The sequence below is a fragment of the Acromyrmex echinatior genome, chromosome 5 (genome assembly GCF_024713525.1).
Source record: "Acromyrmex echinatior isolate Ae372 chromosome 5, ASM2471352v2, whole genome shotgun sequence".
NCBI classification, from domain to species: domain Eukaryota; kingdom Metazoa; phylum Arthropoda; class Insecta; order Hymenoptera; family Formicidae; genus Acromyrmex; species Acromyrmex echinatior.
Genome location: NC_141856.1, coordinates 7,919,203 through 7,931,693, shown reverse-complemented (window position 1 = coordinate 7,931,693; position 12,491 = coordinate 7,919,203). Strand labels below are relative to the sequence as shown.

The 12,491-nt window shown below is 34.8% G+C and overlaps 1 protein-coding gene and 1 long non-coding RNA gene across 2 annotated transcripts in view; one reads left to right on the top strand and one right to left on the bottom strand.

The window, feature by feature from the left end:
* Positions 1 to 12,491, top strand: part of klu (zinc finger protein klumpfuss) — a 333,538-nt gene that overhangs the window by 229,234 nt on the left and 91,813 nt on the right. The gene's annotated exons all lie outside the window — the stretch shown is intronic.
* LOC147909773 (uncharacterized) lies at positions 3,027 to 11,835 on the bottom strand. The gene is made up of 2 exons (XR_015545133.1): positions 10,194 to 11,835; positions 3,027 to 3,686 (listed from the first exon to the last, which is right to left on the bottom strand). It is a non-coding gene; the product is annotated as an uncharacterized LOC147909773 (long non-coding RNA).

The following is a 12,491-nucleotide window of genomic DNA, read 5'->3' as shown; positions in this document are numbered from 1 at the left end:
TACTTTGTCATTCGATCACTGTAAATTTTTAAAAGCGAGAAAAATAATTTTATATATTATAAAATCCAGAATGATAAAGTAATTAAAAATTTTATTGAGCTAATTTAAAATAATGAAGGGTAATAACTTATGAATAATGAATAAGATGTTACATTTTAGTGATAGTAAAAACAATTTTAGATTTATTGTCTATATTAAAAATTAATTCTTGGCAATTAATGTTTAACTATCTAATTTACCTAAAAAAGAAACAACATTATCGAAAGAATTTCGCAATAAAGAGGTAACTTACAAATGTTTATGTTATATTGCATCTTTAGTTCGAAATTTTATAACAAGGAGATAATTTTCATCAGTTGCAAGAAATGTTACAGCTTATGGATAGAATACATTCTGAAACGAGAAAAAAATCCTTACTTTAATACTCTGATGGGGTTGTATAAATTATCGATGGTCATAAAAATTAAAAGTAAAAGTTGGGTTTACCTAATTAATTATAGTATGATATATAAAAATAACGAAAAAAACTTCTTTAATTTTCTTTTTAATTTTATAGCCTTAATGACATTTTCACTACATAAACTAAACCAACCTGTTCCACTTTTATGCGTTTTATATAATACAATATAATTTATCATTCTATCGCGCACATATATATTAACGTCGCCACGCGACGTGAAATCTGCGGAAAAAGATTAGAGATTGAAGTATTTAAAAGACATTTATTATTGGGAAGGGAACGCGGGATAACGGCACGCTCGCTAGTTTACGCATATTGGACGTCGACCAATTTAACGTAAATGTATCTAACACGCATATCAAGCGTGACAACTATTTCTTCTCTAACAATTCTCTACGTAGTTGGCGTCTAAATAATGTCCGGACTAATGTGCATCATTGAGCGCGACAGAACCTGTATTTGATCCATCGATACCAGGGACAAAAATCCACGAGCGATTATAATCTCATTACAGACGACTGTTTTGTAAGTTTCCTTACATCTCGTAATTATAACATATTCGATCGTTGTTTTAACGCGCATTTATCAAGTTCTAACGGTCATTATTTTGCAGCTTGTCACGATTATGTGTCGTTAGGACATTTTTTTCGATCGAACTTTGTGTTTGCCTTATTTGAAACAGGTTCAATTTAATTTTTTTCAAATATATGAGCTCGACACGGTTTGATTGGCACAAAAACATTGTTATGACGATCGTTGATGACCCGTAACTATTTCAAAGTACACATAAAATTTTATTTCATTTAACATAATTTCTTTCTGTTGGTGATTAACCCAAATTGATATGAAGAAAATTGTCGGGAAATATAGGAGCTATAAACGATGCATGACTTCCAAGTTAATACCCGAGCTATTTTTTACTTGGCAAATTGGATTTTAAGTATCGCTCGCAATATATCCGCGCAAATCTGACAAAGTGGTAGTGCTAAAAATGAAAAACAAAACGGAGAACACATCTAATTTGCAGATATTCTTATCTATAATTTTACAGATTATCCTAAATTTATCCGCAGCGTAACGATCCTCTAATTAAACGAGACATTTTACATAATTTACTGTTTCGTCTGGACGCTCTTTTTTACGACATGTCACATCATTTAATGAACACTTTTGTACTGCATGGCGTTACTATAACGAGCTAGTATATTATTACACTAATGATCCAATAATTATACCAAATGCCTTGCCGTTATTACGGCGCTGATCCTCAATATTATCTCTTCAATACATCTTTAACTCTTCTAAGCGGATAGTACCATTGCGGTATAGGTTTTATTATAAGTTTTATATTACTCATACATTTTATATAAGATATATTTTCTTTTATATAAATTATATATATGATACAAAATACTTTATGTCAGAGATGTATATCTAAAAAGTATATTGAATCATTGCAAGTAAAATGCCGGATACGGAACTGTTTCTTCTTTGTGCAACGAATTCACATACATCATTTATTTTTAAATCTGAAATAAAATATCTAATATAAAAAAAAAATTCAACGATATGAATTCTTATATATGATATATAATTATATAATAAATACGATTTAATAATTAAATGTAAATTCAAACAAAACACTGAGTATTTCGACTTTATCGATTTGTTTGCTGCCATCAAACGCGATCAGGGCGAATTGTTTCAGGGACTCCAGCGACACCGAGTTAATTGACTTCGCGTTTTCATTGTCCAAGTAGTCACGATCCATTTAACGTGGTTTATTTCGGGGCGACGCGGCGCGCTTCGCGCGGTTAAGCGCGTCTGCCATGTGGGTGTTGCCGCCGGTGAATTCTCCGCTGTTTACTAATTTTGACAATTCCCCGCGTTGTCATGCGACGCCACGTTAATTACATTGCGTTCTCGACCTCTATTGTGTCCGATACGACGCGACGTTCTTCGTGGTCGAGCGCGACGAGTTATACTGTTGTTATACAATTACGAGGATACGTTTATTTCATTATCGAGTTTCTGTGCATCTTTGGGACATGCACAGAATTCGCATTGTTATTTTCAATTAGAAGCACATATTTCGCTAAAATATAAAATGTTAACAGTATGTATTTTCACGTTACGGTTTCTAATCATTAAGTATTAACGATTGTAGGTTGTTACCACAATTTTAGGCCATTATTAAAGCTGAATTCTATTGCAATCAAATACAAGATTTCATTAATACAAATTTTTAAAGCATTACATTTATACGTGTTCCAAATCTGTCAAGTTAATTCTTACATTCCCGAGTCAAAGTACACATTATGAATCAGTTCGAAATGGATACCGATTGTAATTATTCAATTTCTTCCCAGAAAATATAATCTAGAAATCTAGGGAATAATTGAACAATTCCGATCGAAATGCATTCCTAATACTTTCATAATACATACTCAGATAATATATGCAGCTTGAATTGATTTCTAGCTCGATTATCCGCTTAGAAGGATATAAATTTTTAAACAATGCAAATGAGTGGAAACCGCCATATTTGGCGACAAAGATGAATCTTCGTGCTTAATTATATTTATTCTGAATTTATACAATTTCCAGTTCAAACAAACCGTGCGCTTATTTGTTAATCTTAAAGTATAGTCTTAGACTTTAAACTGAAGCTAAAGTAAACTTCTGATGGAAAAAAATTCCATCAAAGAACTAAATCATTTACATCTCACAATTTTCTATTTTTGTGCACATTATGTCTGAGAAAGAAAAACAGATATTACAATTCCAATATTTTCTTCCTTGATTATAAGTATTTATCGATCGTTTCTTCCTTTCTTCGTTTTATTTAAATTTTACGACAATACAATCGCGAACCGGAAATGCAGCTATACCTAACAATTGTATCATATATCTATCGTGTGGGTGTTGCCGGTAAATCTTATGCGCGTAATATGTCGCACGCCTGTGTCACGCGTACATCCCGTTGACAATGGAAGTGACGTGCGTGTCCTGAGTCGTGCGTATACGTGGGTATAACGTGTCACGGTGTTGCGACAGCCACATCATCGGACGCACCCTGAAATCGAGAAGGAACAGCCTGGCTTCACGCGACAGTGTGCCTCTCTTCATAAATTCGTCGGCATGACCATGACAGCCGGCTAAAGCGGTCCTCGTTCGTAATAAGCGCGGAAGTTGTCACACGAGACGTTACAGTTCTCCTTGCTATCTACGATATGCAAACGTGGACAATATTGAATTATATAATATTTAGTGACTCATATTTTTGGCCGTACACATTCTTAGGTATATAACTGATAGAAATTTTATGTGCGATATGAGTTTTCTGTTATAGAAATATATATGATTTAGATAAGTTAAATCTCAACAATCGTTCAATATTTAAATGATTATATTTAATATTCCTTGTAATTTCATATATTTAATATTCCTTAATAATTGCATTAATTGCTAATTTTATTTGACTTTAATCACTTTGCATTAAAATTTTTTTTTCAAATGCTGTAACAGACATGAAAAATTAATTTTAATATTAACAGACAAAGATCTAATGTTTATTCTGAATTCCGAGATAAATTTTCATTTCTGGAGTTAATTATTTATCATTATCTTTATGGTGTGATTGGAAGTAATTTTTTAGCTAAGTAAGAATCCATTTATTCCATTTTCTTTCTTCTGTTTCTTTTTTTTTTTAATTTCATAATGTTCCACTGTTTCATAAGAAACTAAACATCTTATTCCAGTCGTAGAAAAAGAACGAGCATACTGTTTCGTGCGAACAATATCGGTTGGCGCGAGCCGGAAGAATAAAAAAGTTCAGCAACGGAGAGATGATGCATGCATTTAGAAGAGAGCTACGTCTGGAACACTCGGGACTGTTTGAGAATAACAGATGCTTGCTTCTTTTTCGTCAGTCTCTGAATACAAAAAAATTCTTCCTCTCTCTCCGGGTTTCTGCCAAAATCGCCTAAGGAAGACTTAATAGAGTTTTGTGTAATTTTCTTTGTTATGCCTAGCAATCGTAATTCTACACGTCGAAGTCTGTTTAAATGAAATATTCTATTTAATTCATAAACTCTTTATTAAATTAGCAAATGAATTTAATAAGGAAAGTGCAAAATATTTATTATAGAGGAAAAACGATTTTATTGAAGTAATATATATATCTATTAATCTATTAATCTAGTTATAAATACAAATCTGAAAATACAATTTTATTGGAGTCATCAAAATAATTGTGGAACACTCAAGCTGACTGCTAGAATGTCAAAACTTTTTGCAATATCGTTCGCTCATTTTGTTTAAGTTTTCTACATAATAATAATTATTTTAATAGTCTTACTAAATATTTTCAGATTTATCTTTTTTAAATCTATCCATCCAATGGCGCAACATCCCAAAGGGACAAGGCCTACCTCTCATGAAATTTTCATAACAATGGATTATTTTCCGTAATTAGCCTAATATCCAACCTCCAACCTGGAGGGATTTGTTCATCCACTGATATATGGAACTTACAGTTTAACCGAATCCAAACGATGCTGGTGATCAAAAAACTCATAATCACCGGATGAAGTCATTTTCGACTTCTTAATGTGAACAATCGCGTATGTGGGCGCAAATGGGATCGAACCCGGATCTACAGATCGCGAATCAATTGCACTGAGCCACTCGATGCTCACCTTTTTTAAATAAATACTTCAGCAAAATTGTTATTTCTTTCCATGTATGAACAATTACTCTGATTATAAATAATATTATTAACGTTTATTATATTGATATAAATGTATTTTATGTTATATCTTTATTGCATCAATTTTATTTAAAAGTTTGATTTTACGATATATGAATGATTTGCTGAAAAAACGAAATGTATAAATATAGACTAACAATATATAAACGTGCAATATAGCTTGTAGTAATGGGATCACTGTTATCGAACTATTGAACTTTTCTCAAATTAAATGTTCATCGTCTGCCGAGAAACTGAAACACTGAAAGGAAAACAGAAAGGGAGAGAGAATAAGCGAGAGAACGTTTGGCTCGAGACGTGCAGTCTAAGTTTGTCACAAACGCCGGACAATTCTGATATATTAGTTTCATGCGCGGTTACATAACTGAGCACGAGAGAGTTCTTCGGCTCCTCGCATATTCGACGTCAGGCGCTGTCGCCGCGGACGAGGCGTCGACGTGGTCCTCGTCGTCGTCGTCTACCGCCTCGTCGTCGTCGTCGTCGTCGTCGTCGTCTTCGTCTTCGTCGTCGTCGTCTTCGTCTTCGTCTTCGTCGTCTTCGTCGTCGTCGTCTTCGTCGTCGTCGTCTTCGTCGTCGTTGTCGTCTTCGTCTTCTAAGGTCTGCTGCATTTGCATTCTGCTAGCGTCGTCGTGTCTCAGAAATACGCATGCGACACCATACGATGACCTTAGTACTGCTGCCTCCGCTCCGCTGGGACTTTGATAGATGCCATAGGTGCATAAATTCCGCTCTGCAGCCAATGATGGGAATTTTGATTGCAGCACGTTCGTTAGTACCGAAACACGATATCATTAATCGATGACCCCAAAGGTTCGTCTAATCGAAATGCTTATCACCGACGTTTACGAGATAGGTATGATAAAGTCTACCGCATCGATAGGTCTTTATTGAATGCATCGTAACGGAAATTAATGAAAAATGTGAACGATGATTGCTATGCGTTGTAACGGAAATTGATAAAAAATGTGAATGATGGTTTCCAGAATTATCGTAGAGAACGAACATGTGCGTTAGATCTTCCGCGATAGATTAATCTGCAGCTTATATTACTTTTTTAAATGTTCGGGAAGATCTTGCGTGCTTGGCTGATGGTTTATTTTCGTGTCACGAAATCTCGATCACGATATGCGCTTGTAAAATTACTGTAAAGGCAATGATTACATGCAACGATTAATTCAGACGCATATTAGTATCGTGAGAAAGTATTAGTTTTTATCGATTCCTTTTGTGCTGCTTAGATTATAAATTAAGTTTGAAATAAATATTATAAGAGTATAGTAATTTAACAATTAACATATCTAAAAAAAATATATTAATTCGAAGAAAAAAATATATTTTTAAATAGTATATTTTGCATAATAATGAAAATAAGAAAAATGTCTATCTAGTAATATCTGTCTAGAGAATAAATATGCACAAATATGAATTAGACAGAAACATACGCGCGACAGACGCAACAGACAGACCCTGTTGTTTCTTCAAATGTGACATGACAATCTGACTTGTCTGATACTTGCAGAACATTTCTTGTGCTCGCTGTTTTATACCGATGCAATAAAAGATTTTTAAAAATACGAAAAAAGCTGACTTTTTTTTAGAAAGCTCTTTAAATAATTTTTTTAAATAGTTTCTTCACTTAATGATACAAGTTTTTATTTGAAAAATAAAAAAAAATGAAATTTTGTCAAAAAATGATATCAAACATTCAAAATAATTTGCAAGAGGGACGTATGACACTCTGATTAGACTAATCGCGAATAATCTTGACTACAACGAATAGGAGGCAGTGGGAGGTGTCGGGCCTTCGCTGTTTCGTTCGAGACAACATGACAGTTTGGCATGATGGCTACATATGTACTATTGTTCGTTCAATCTGAGGCCACCCACCTCAGACATATTACATACAGTGGAGCTGAAGGATGAAATGGAGACAAGACGGACAGCGAAAGAAGGACTTTAAAGAGGGAAGGTTAAAAGAAGAGAGAGCGAAATGTTTGCTACGAAAGATTAAAGAAGACGATAGTAATCCGCTCGTTTTGTGCTTGATTCAGAATCAAGCCGTATAATATCGTCACTATTATCACTTTCTCTCACCCCCGACATCTCGTTTGATATATGACAGATAATATGAAAGAATAGTTATCTTTCCCTTCTTTGCTTCGTCTTTCCTTTACTATTTTACTTACTTTTGCAGCAACTGACGGAAACATTCTGCAATTATTAATAGAATATGTGATCAATTCACGTCCAAATCAGATTAAAGTAAATGATTAAAAAGGTTCGAACATACATTCCATACATTCCTATTTATCTGTCAAAATATGGCAGTGGAATGCCTATGACTAGATTATAGATACGCCAACAAAAATTAGGTAACTTGACGCGCGTTATTATCTATTATTCTTTTTTGAATTTTCGAATGCTGTTGATTTTACGTAGAAATTTACCATATTAAATTAATTATTAAAATAAAATATCAAGATAGCAGATTTGTCAACGAGTTGCCATGGAGTAAATAATTCTCCTTTTATGCTTCAATTTGTAAATTTGATTTATAAATTTATGAAAACTAATCCTTTTGTATTAATATCTACTTTTAAATATGTTATTCTATTTTAAAAATTAAATTACTATTTTATATATTTATTAGAGAGAAATATATTAATTCATTGATCACTTTCTTTTTCTAATACAGATCATATATAATACGAAAAATGTATAGCTGTACATAGTTAGTCACACTCAACGAGAATATTACATTAGTTCAAAACATATTGCACACTTTGTACAACATGTTACTTCAAATTTTCTATTTTGTAATTCAGCAGACGCTGAGATATCACGAGTTTATTCTCTTAGTGCCAGTACATACGACGACATCACGCAAATTGATCCAAAAACATTATATGTTTGTCGGATATGAGGCTCAACATTTCTGGAAATACGTGCATACTGACGCACATGCAGTGCCGTAAACATCGCGAATATTTTATCGTATGGCGAGGGACATTACATTGCCAGATACGTCAATGCCGACGATTTCACCGTCCGTCATGAGCATCCGTTGCTCGTAAGAATTCCTCGTGACTACCTCGAGAATCTCGGTGGATTTGCAATACGATGTTTCGCGAGCTGTTTCGTGCATCTTGTACTCACGCGACAGAATTACGTGTTACTCGACACTTTGTTTGTCGGACAACGTAGCTTTGCGTGTATGACTCACTCATCATCCAACTTGTCACAATTTTGGGTCGATCCTGCCCCGTACCGCTTATTAGTCGCTCTTGCTAATGCGACTTGTCGCGGGACAATGTACGACACGAAACTCGTTTCATTTGATTACTTTATTTAGGCGAACAAGGCAGGAAAGATGAGTAATATACTCGGGAGAGAAACGTCATAACTCATAAGTTATATTTCACGACGGAACAATGCAAGTGTTGTAAGGATTATGTTCAAGACACTTCCCCCTCCCCCTCCTCTCTCTCTCTCTCTCTCTCTCTTTCTCTCTTTCTTTCGCCAAATATAAGTGAATTACTTCTTCCCTTTACCTTGCCATCTTAAATACTTTCCCTTTCAATTTTGGATCGTTATATGTTTCGTTCTCCTTTCACTCTGGAATCCGCATTCACCGTGCATTTCGTGATGCTGCAATGTATGTAATTGCGCATGATACGCCACCATTGCATTCCGTTGACAAGACAATATAATTTTCACGATGCCACTGCTTTTAAATATCAACGACTAAAGCTGCAATTTGAGCTGTTCTATTGACGACAGTGATATTGCCATCCTGCGAGCGGCGCCTGGTTAACAGCAATCGTTGATTGAGACATGCCACCGTCATTTGAGAATAGGTATCCCGTTCGTGGTGTCGAAAGAAAGCTTGTCGCATCACTAGCTTGAACACGCGATTCCGATTTCACAATCGCTGGACAAATCTTGCATGGACACGTTGAAAACGAAATATAAAAGGATCATTAGATAAATTAAGATTATAAAAAAATTTATATTAAAAAATCATGAGCTAAATCAGGATTAAACATAATTGTCGCGACATTCGCTAATTTACTTACTAATTTACTTGAAAGGTGATGACTATTAGTTTTATCGTAAAAAATGTGTGTTTAATAAAATTCGTTTTAAAATTCGTAAACTATTCGATAAAAATTTCGATATTTATACTTGATTCTAAAAATTACAGAATTCTATTATCAAATATAAATGAATAATGTATTATTTACAATAATCACTTTTTCTATAGACAACTTAACTTAACATTTTAAAATTGCCGTATGTTAAAAGTAAAATGTATTAAAAGTGTCATACGTGAATTTGATTTTCTATAATTTATTCAAAGTTCTTCTATAACTGGATGAAAATAATTAGAAGGCTATCGATAATGATATCTCAACTAGATACTGGAAAGCAATTTCTCTCGGTTAATCCTACGATCTCATGTTCCATCAATTATCTTTCTGTTAATCATAATTTATAAAAAAAAAAAAACGAACTAATCGCGATAATTAAAGACGCAATGCGATCAAAAAATGATTCCTTATTTTTGTATTATTTTTCCTAATATCATTTTACATATTATTCCTTTTCTCTCTCATGATCGAAATCGATATTCATCGCTCAGTAATAAGCACTGAAGAATGCTTGGGAAGATACAGGAGAGGGGAATGACGAGAATGACATTTATAATCATCGTACAAAAGACGCGTGGAAAAAGTCCCGGTGCACTTTGTACAGCTCAGTTGTGACTTACGTAAGCTTATGTGAAAGAGGGATAATATTTCTGCGCGTGTCATGCGACGAGACGACTGCTCAGACGGGCGATGCAACGCGACGCGACTTACCACCCACGCGAGTGGCGGCCAACAGTGGCGTTCTCCATTTGTCTATCCGCCCTGTCGTCCGTCTTGCCAATCGCGGAATAGCGTGACCGACGCAACGTACCTCTATTCCCCTCGTCGTCGATGACGTATATGTCGTTTCGCGGCGACGGCGCGGTCCGTGCGAAATGTAACAATCATCGCTCATTCCGCGGAGCGAGTCGCGTTTGACCCCCTTCCGCTTCTCGTCGCCGTCGCCGTCGTTGTCGTCGTCGTCGCCGTCGTTGTCGTTGTCGTCGTCTCGTTCGCGTTAGACACACGCGGCCACGTACGTGGCTGACGATTCTTCGCTACTATTTCAAGCGACCCGCGGAAGCGAGTCCGCGGTGGAGTCTATACGAGAGCGTAGTGTTGGACCTTGTCCAGGGCGATCGTCCAATCGCCCGCGGAGATTATTAGCACGAGTGCGCGGTTAACTGATTGTCGCTGGACATTCCGCGATTTCGCGACACTACATCAAGAAAAATGTCTTGAATTAATTAGTTCTGGTTGAAAATGAATTAATCAGAATTTTCTGATTAAATTTAATATTCTAATTTTCTAGTTCATCCATTTTCAACCAGATATTTTTTCAGTGTAGTAATAGTAAATGTTAAAAATTAAGTACATTATAAAAAGATATCTGTTGTCAGTGATGTTGAATTTGGACATCTCACCGTTATTATGAAATTATTAACATGTTACTTACTATTAATATTGATATTATTGTGAAATATCTCACAAACCCAAAACTTCAATAAATTCAAGTGACTAAATAAAAAATCAAAAAAAAAATTAATTTGAGTTACTGAATATTAATCTTGTTATCAAAATAATAAGTAATCTTTATGTGTTCAAATATTTTTCAGCCAGATCGAACGGAAGGACTTTTATTCTTTGAATATTGTTATCCACCAATAGTTTATAGAATAGAATTTCTACAAGGCTATCTTCACTCTGAGAGGTCATGTGTTCTCATCGAGTTTCGATAAGATTGTCGCGAAACGGATATGGAACGTGTTGAATTCTGAATCTGAGGATGCACGCATCTCGGATTCATCGTCGTATATAAAAGCATGGAGAGAGTCGTACGAACACAGAGTAGAGATACGACGAGGCTTGGAAAGAGCCAGACGTCGTCGGCAATAACTTGTTGCACCCAACCACTTGTTGCACGCCTCTCAAAATTCTTCACGCCTCGCCGAGCAATTTTACCGTAAATTGCCTCTTCGGGAAAAAAATCTCTTTCTCTCTTTCTTTCATTTTCTTTCTCTCCTCTTCCCCCCCTCCTCTCTCTCTCTCTCTCTTTCTCTCTCTCTCTCCCTCCCCTGTAACGTATCTCATCGAGACAGGAAGACTGGCCAGCTACAAGCGTGGCTCGTGATATCGCGAACAGGAAAAGCCGAGAGGAAGTTAATAGACAAACGTAAATAAATTGAGATTTTGTTACGAGAACCTGATTCGCGGACAAGATTCTTTATTCTACTTACCATCTTTGCAAGATTTCCTTATATACGTTACAATTTATGTCATAATTTTGTCCTAATAATTTGATCTTAGGAAGGAAACAAATTTTGAATTTTTTACTTTATGTTTTAAAACATACATTCAAAAAAAAATATAGAAAGAGTAAGACAATAATGATATAAAAAATAGAAAGAGGAAGACAATAATAGATTATAATATTTATTTAACGTGCAAAAATTTTGAGAATTAAATATCATTTTCCGCTGTATTCCAGAAAAGAAACAATTATTTCGTTTATTAGAAATTCAATATAGAAAAATGTCAGATAATAAATATTACTTCCATTACATAATAATAATAATGATATTTCGATAAATTAATAGTGGTTTGCAAGTTTGTTGACATATTTTTGGTAAAAAAACGTGATCATTTACATCGTCGCGTGTTCGTTCATTGCATGAATAACAAGCTTCGTTGAAAATATCAGTGAAGCTCATATCAGAAGACAACTTTATTTTCTTTTTTCTCTTCATAAAAGGATACCTGCTTATCACTGGCAGTCATCCGTCATCGTTGTATCGCCTTTACGATTACAAAATCACGCCCGCTTGCCAAGGCTTAAAGGCAATTAAGGCGCCGGCGATCAAATTATTCGGACATGCCGGTCCTTTGACGTTGCGCCGCCTCCCTAGTTACATGATTTTTCATGTCGCGATAGTATGCGTGATCTTATAACTTTACGTCAACCGGAGCTGAATACTTGGCAAATATTTGGCACTTGAGACTTTAGTAAAAGAGATTACTACGCGTTGCTATTTAAAAATATGCATTCGCATATAATAATAACAACAATAATAATATTTAAAAATCGCATTATATTGGCTATCGATGTTGACTAAAGTATAAAATTTTTGCT